The 6,046-nt window shown below is 53.1% G+C and overlaps 1 pseudogene; it reads right to left on the reverse strand.

The window, feature by feature from the left end:
* Positions 1–3,591: 3,591 nt before the first annotated feature.
* LOC130344020 (U2 spliceosomal RNA) lies at positions 3,592–3,699 on the reverse strand (annotated as a pseudogene).
* Between the last annotated feature and the right edge of the window lie 2,347 nt (positions 3,700–6,046).

Here is a 6,046-nt window from a genome sequence, read left to right on the forward strand (position 1 = left end):
CGCAGCTCTACTCCCCGTCCCGTTAACGCTCAGGGAGCGGGGAACAGAAAGTAGAGAATCAGGCGCAGGTCAAGTAATTCGCGTAGTGATGCGCATGCGCAGTACTACTTTACCTGCGCCCGATGCTCTATTTTCTGTTCCCCGCTCCCTGAGCGTTAACGGGACGGGGAGTAGAGCTGCGGGGGACGGGGAGTAGAGCTGCGGGCGTGGGGCGCTCGTGGGGACGCACACTGATGACAGCGCCATCGGGCGTAGGAATCCCCATAGCGCTGTGGATCGCTCCCTGAGCGTTCACAGGGGACGGGGAGTAGAGCTGCGGGGGACGGGGTGTAGAGCTGCGTAGGACGGGGAGAAGAGCTGCGGGGGACGGGGAGTAGAGCTGCGGGGGACGGGGAGTAGAGCTGCGGGGGACGGGGAGTAGAGATGCGGGGGACGGGGAGAAGAGCTGCGGGGGACGGGGAGTAGAGCTGCGGGGGACGGGGAGTAGAGATGCGGGGGACGGGGAGTAGAGATGCGGGGGACGGGGTGTAGAGATGCGGGGGACGGGGAGAAGAGCTGCGGGGGACGGGGAGTAGAGCTGCGGGGGGCGGGGAGTACAGCTGCGGGGGACGGGGAGTACAGCTGCGGGGGGTCGGAGGACGGGGAGTAGAGCTGCGGGCGTGGGGCGCTCGTGGGGACGTACACTGATGACAGCGCCATCGGGCATCGGGATCCCGATAGCGCTGTGGATCAACAGTACATGTAATAATAGAGTAAATGTATATGAGCCAGCCGTATGAGCTGCGTACATGTGTGAACTTCTGTCGGCCCACAGAGGCGCAGTAAAGTAGTACTGCGCATGTGCAGCACTACGCGAATAACTTAACCTGCGCCCGATGCTCTACTTTCTGTTCCCCGCTCCCTGAGCGTCAACGGGACGGGGAGTAGAGCTGCGGGCGTGGGGCGCTCGCGGGGACGCACACTGATGACAGCGCCTTCGGGCTTCGGGATCCCGATAGCGCTGTGGATCAACAGTAAATGTATATGAGCCAGCCGTATGAGCTGCGTAAATGTGTGAGCTTCTGTCGGGCCACAGAGGCCATGAGAGCTCCGTGCAGCTTCAGCTATCACAGGGAGAGGAGATCCTCTCCCTGTGATAGCCAAACTGACACTGCTGTGCGCATCGATGTGTGACGTTTAAATATGTCATGTGACAAGAGTGAGCCAATAGGATGTGATGGAGGCGGACCATCTCATTCTATGGCAATGCACCGGCCGCACCATGTTAAAGAAGACTTCTTGGCCCGGTGCATTGCCGTGGAATGAGATTTGCCATAGAATGAGATGGTCCGCCTCCATCACATCCTATTGGCTCACTCTTGTCACGTGACATATTTAAACGTCACGCATCGATGCGCACAGTAGTGTCAGTTTGGCTATCACAGGGAGAGGATCTCCTCACCCTGTGATAGCTGAAGCTGTACGGAGCTCTCATGGCCTCTGTGGGCCGACAGAAGTTCACACATGTACGCAGCTCATACGGCTGGCTCATATACATTTACTCTATTATTACATGTACTGTTGATCCACAGCGCTATCGGGATCCCGATGCCCGATGGCGCTGTCATCAGTGTGCGTCCCCGCTAGCGCCCCACGCCCGCAGCTCTACTCCCCGTCCCATTAACGCTCAGGGAGCGGGGAACAGAAAGTAGAGCATCGGGCGCAGGTAAAGTAGTACTGCGCATGTGCAGCACTACGCGAATAACTTAACCTGCGCCCGATGCTCTACTTTCTGTTCCCCGCTCCCTGAGCGTCAAAGGGACGGGGAGTAGAGCTAAGGGGGACGGGGAACAGAAAGTAGAGCATCGGGCGCAGGTTAAGTTATTCGCGTAGTGCTGCACATGCGCAGTACTACTTTACCTGCGCCCGATGCTCTACTTTCTGTTCCCCGCTCCCTGAGCGTTAATGGGACGGGGAGTAGAGCTGCGGGCATGGGGCGCTAGCGGGGACGCACACTGATGACAGCGCTGTGGATCAACAGTACATGTAATAATAGAGTAAGTGTATATGAGCCAGCCGTATCAGCTGCGTACATGTGTGAACTTCTGTCGGGCCACAGAGGCCATGAGCGCTCCGTGCAGCTTTAGCTATCACAGGGAGAGGAGATCCTCTCCCTGTGATAGCCAAACTGACACTGCTGTGCGCATCGATGCGTGACGTTTAAATATGTCACGTGACAAGAGTGAGCCAATAGGATGTGATGGAGGCGGACCATCTCATTCTATGGCAAATCTCGTTCTACGGCAATGCACCGGCCATTTGGCAGTCAAGGTGATCGGCCCACCGGGGATTTTCCCGGTATCCCAGTCCAGCCTTGACTCTGGCTGGGTGGCAGTAACCCACCAGTACACACAGCAGACCCTAAACCCATATCATTATTGCTAAGCAGGAAGATGGGAGTCCATTTCACTCTGATGGACCATTTTTAAATGCAATCCATAACCTGGCTTTGGCAGGAACCCTTCTTACTCCTCCTACTTGCATTTGATACTGGGTTTAGGATCTGCATAGGAAACACACACAAGCACACACTTACCTTTGTTGCCTTCTGACGCCTCCTTGGCTGTCCCCAAACGGTATAAAACCAAAAGCCACGGGAAGTTGTAAGGATAGAGGACATACCTGCATCCTATTGGACTCACTTGTCTTGGTTAAATCCAGCTTATTTGACAACCTATGGTGCTGCTGCTTCTGCTCATGGAAGTGCTGCTTCTGACAAGGCTGTTCTTTGGTGGTCCTAGGCGACATTACAATCTCCATGGTTACATACACATTTGCAACTCCAACAATACACACATATGCATGTATGTATGTATGTATGTATGTGTATCTATCTATCTCTATATATATTTATCTCTCTCTCTCTCTCTCTGTATATATATATATATATATATATATATATATATATATATTTCTTTTAAATATATATATAGAGAGAGATAGAGATGGAAATACTTTTTTAAACATGTTTTCACCTTTTTCTACCTTCTTTTTTTTCTTCTCTCCATGTTTTCCTTCTTTCCTCCTTTTTTCCTATGCTGCTGCTTCTTATTTTTCTTCTTTTTCAGACCCTATCATTGCACTATTGCTTATTCAATACCACCAGCAGATGGAGACACTATATTGCAACATTAGTTGTGAGCAGCAGTTTGTACAAACAAATGCCTCATAGCTGATGTCCTATCCATTATTGCAATGGATGGCTGGCTGGCAACATTTGTTTTTATTATTCCAATACCACAGTACCAATGCATGGTCACTCAACAGCAATGACACCCCCATGTCAATTAACAAGATTCAGCTCCCACTACCTGAAAGACAGCTACCTATCATGTCATGTCCAACCTGCACAGGTGTGCAGGTTGCTGAGCTTATTCAATTAAAGAGGACATTCAGCAGCAGCAGCAGTCCTGTGCCTGGTCGCTCCAACAGGGGCCAGACACAAGCGGCACAACCTATTGTCTTTTGCCTGCAGTAAGGGCCCACTGGACTAGCCAGCAAGCAGCTGCAGCAGCAAATAAACAGGTAATCTTTCTTTCCAACACTGAAACCTGGTGGTGCACTTAATATATGCTACCAGATAGGGGACATATCAGATATTAAACTGATAAAAACAGACACCACATTTGATCTCAGCCAAAAAGAAGGACGAGAAGTGATAACTGTCAAAGGGGAGGAACCCCTTCACATGCACCATCACTACTTGTAGGAAGGGAGGCTGGCTGGCAGCCTCCCATACACACCCTGGCTGGGTGGCAGTCACCCACCAGTACACACAGCAGACATTAAACCCATATCATTATCATTATTGCTAAGCAGGAAGATGGGAGTCCATTTCACTCTGATGGAGCATTTTTAAATGCAATCCATAACCTGGCTTTGGCAGGAACCTTTCTTTCGCCTCCTACTTGCATGTGATACTGGGTTTAGGATCTGCATAGGAAACACACACACACACACACACAAGCACACACTTACATGTGTTGCCTGCTGACTCCTCCTTGGCTGTCCCCAAACGGTATAAAACCAACAGCCACGGGAAGCTGTAAGGATAGAGGACATACCTGCATCCTATTGGACTCACTTGTCTTGGTTAAATCCAGCTTATTTGACAACCTATGGTGCTGCTGCTTCTACTCATGGAAGTGCGGCTTCTGACAAGGCTGTTCTTTGGTGGGCCTAGGCGACATCACAATCTCCATGGTTACATACACAACAAAGGTCAGATGTTGTTTACACCTGGCCATGCCAGTGGTATTGAGTAGCATATCCCAGTGCTAAGGGTCCTGGGTGCAACAATCTTTCAATGGGGAATAGCCGAGCTGAGTTTGTCAAGTGCACCCATGTTTGCAACTCCAGCAATACACACATATTGTTACGCCGAGCGCTCCGGGTCCCCGCTCCTCCCCGGAGCGCTCGCAACATCCTCGCAATTGCAGCGCCCCGGTCAGACCTGCTGACCGGGTGCGCTGCGATACCTCTCCCAGCCGGGATGCGATTCGCGATGCGGGAGGCGCCCGCTCGCGATGCGCACCCCGGCTCCCGTACCTGACTCGCTCTCCGTCGGTCTTGTCCCGGCGCGCACGGCCCCGCTCCTTAGGGCGCGCGCGCCGGGTCTCTGCGATTTAAAGGGCCACTGCGCCACTGATTGGCGCAGTTGGCTTAATTAGTGTGTTCACCTGTGCACTCCCTATTTATACCTCACTTCCCCTGCACTCCCTCGCCGGATCTTGTTGCCATTGTGCCAGTGAAAGCGTTTCCTTGTGTGTTCCTAGCCTGTGTTCCAGACCTCCTGCCGTTGCCCCTGACTACGATCCTTGCTGCCTGCCCCGACCTTCTGCTACGTCCGACCTTGCTCTTGTCTACTCCCTTGTACCGCGCCTATCTTCAGCAGTCAGAGAGGTTGAGCCGTTGCTGGTGGATACGACCTGGTTGCTACCGCCGCTGCAAGACCATCCCGCTTTGCGGCGGGCTCTGGTGAATACCAGTAGCAACTTAGAACCGGTCCACCAGCACGGTCCACGCCAATCCCTCTCTGGCACAGAGGATCCACCTCCTGCCAGCCGAATCGTGACAGTAGATCCGGCCATGGATCCCGCTGAAGTTCCACTGCCAGTTGTCGCCGACCTCACCACGGTGGTCGCCCAGCAGTCGCAACAGATAGCGCAACAAGGCCACCAGCTGTCTCAACTGACCGTGATGCTACAGCAGCTACTACCACAGCTTCAGCAATCATCTCCTCCGCCAGCTCCTGCACCTCCTCCGCAGCGAGTGGCCGCTTCCGGCCTACGACTATCCTTGCCGGATAAATTTGATGGGGACTCTAAGTTTTGCCGTGGCTTTCTTTCGCAATGTTCCCTGCACTTGGAGATGATGTCGGACCAGTTTCCTACTGAAAGGTCTAAGGTGGCTTTCGTAGTCAGCCTTCTGTCTGGGAAAGCTCTGTCATGGGCCACACCGCTCTGGGACCGCAATGACCCCGTCACTGCCTCTGTACACTCCTTCTTCACGGAGATTCGAAGTGTCTTTGAGGAACCTGCCCGAGCCTCTTCTGCTGAGACTGCCCTGCTGAACCTGGTCCAGGGTAATTCTTCTGTTGGCGAGTACGCCATCCAATTCCGTACCCTTGCCTCCGAATTATCCTGGAATAATGAGGCCCTCTGCGCGACCTTTAAAAAAGGCCTATCCAGCAACATTAAAGATGTTCTGGCCGCACGAGAAATTCCTGCTAACCTGCATGAACTTATTCATCTGGCCACCCGCATTGACATGCGTTTTTCTGAAAGGCGTCAGGAGCTCCGCCAGGATATGGACTTTGTTCGCACAAGGCGTTTTTTCTCCCCGGCTCCTCTCTCCTCTGGTCCTCTGCAATCCGTTCCTGTGCCTCCCGCCGTGGAGGCTATGCAAGTTGACCGGTCTCGCTTGACACCTCAAGAGAGGACACGACGCCGCATGGAGAATCTGTGCCTGTACTGTGCCGGTACCGAACACTTCCTGAAGGATTGTC

Source organism: Hyla sarda, unplaced genomic scaffold (genome assembly GCF_029499605.1).
Source record: "Hyla sarda isolate aHylSar1 unplaced genomic scaffold, aHylSar1.hap1 scaffold_70, whole genome shotgun sequence".
NCBI lineage: Eukaryota > Metazoa > Chordata > Amphibia > Anura > Hylidae > Hyla > Hyla sarda.